Source organism: Galeopterus variegatus, unplaced genomic scaffold (assembly GCF_000696425.1).
Source record: "Galeopterus variegatus unplaced genomic scaffold, G_variegatus-3.0.2 Scaffold2300, whole genome shotgun sequence".
Taxonomy (NCBI): domain Eukaryota; kingdom Metazoa; phylum Chordata; class Mammalia; order Dermoptera; family Cynocephalidae; genus Galeopterus; species Galeopterus variegatus.
Window position 1 is genome coordinate 5,375 of NW_007728411.1, and position 1,460 is coordinate 6,834.

Here is a 1,460-nt window from a genome sequence, read left to right on the forward strand (position 1 = left end):
CCACCGGGCCGGCCCCCAAAGCTGTGGCTTTTGACAGCTCTTGCTCCATGTGCTCACCAGGGCTAGCCTTGAGGTGGTCAGGGCTCAAAATGGTGAAAGCAATCCTTTCTTTCACTCATCGTGGCTTCTTCTGCCTTCATGAACTCCATAGGTCTCTTGTCCTCTTCTCCTGAGCTCTAGCAGCCCCAGCTTGGCTGTCATTGCTTTTTAATAGTTGCAAATTGGTTGATTTGTGGGTAAGAGTGATGCTGGGGACCATCTGTTCTGCCATCTTGACTGGAAGTCCACAATAGTGATTTTTAATGTAAACAAATTTATCAATCTTTCCCTTCATTGCTTCTGAATTTTGAGGCAGGTGAGAAATAGATCTTTTTTTATGGTATAGCTTTTTTGTACTCCCAATATCACATATCAGAAGTCCATATATTACCCATTTATTTGAAATGCTGCCTTTGTTGTATTGCTAAATGTCATTATTCATTTGAATGTGTTATTGGACAGCAGTTCTAGTTGTTTGGTCAAACCATGGAGAAAAATCTTTCACAAGACTAGAGGGGTCTGCAATGTGGCAAGCACCCATACAAAGAAAGGAAAGGAAAAGGAATAGACAGTAGAAACATTTAAACAATAGGGCTTTATTGCAAAGCAAAAGCACACCCAGGAGAGTGTGCAAGTGTCTTCACAAGGGAGGAATGCACCATGGATTCTTAAGGGGAAGGTTTATATGTTGTTCTGGGAAGGGGGTGTTTTTCTATCCTAAGAGGAGGAATATTCGGCTATGGAGGAGGATCTTTTGTAATTAAGGCCTAACAGGCTGACACAAGGTTGCATCAGCTTCCTGTCATGCACCCTTGAGTTTCTGAAGTTTTTGGTCATGTGCAGTGGCGTCACTTTTCCCTTAACGTTGTCCTTCTTGGTCTAGTCTGCACTTTTCTTCCTCCTAGTGCACAGGTGATATGGCTCTTCATGGTTTTAAGTTTCTGTTCAAAAACTGCAAAGTTCCAGGTGTAGCAGGCTGATTGATAGGGTGATTAAGCTGTCGTCTGCTCATTATGGGTTCATTAACTGCAGAACAAGGAGATAGCTAATGCCGATCCAGTGTGAATATTCATGAGCAGCCTGCCTGGGGAGTGTCCTATTCTGTCCTGCCTCAGGTCTGTCACTATATTTTCTATTTTGTTCCATTGCTCACTCTATGTAAACCAGTTCCAAATTTTAATTACAGAGGCTTTATATTGCCTTTCAATATTTAGTAGGAAAGAGTCCAACCTGTTGCTCTTCTTCTACAGAGTTTTCCAAATATTTTTGCTTATTTTCCTATGAATGATGGCAAAAAAATCCTGATAGCACTTTTATACATATTATAGTAAATATATAAATCATTTTTTAGGAATAACTAATATCTTCATGGTGTTGAACCTCCCTATTTATAAATGTGGAATTCTTACCATTTATTCAAT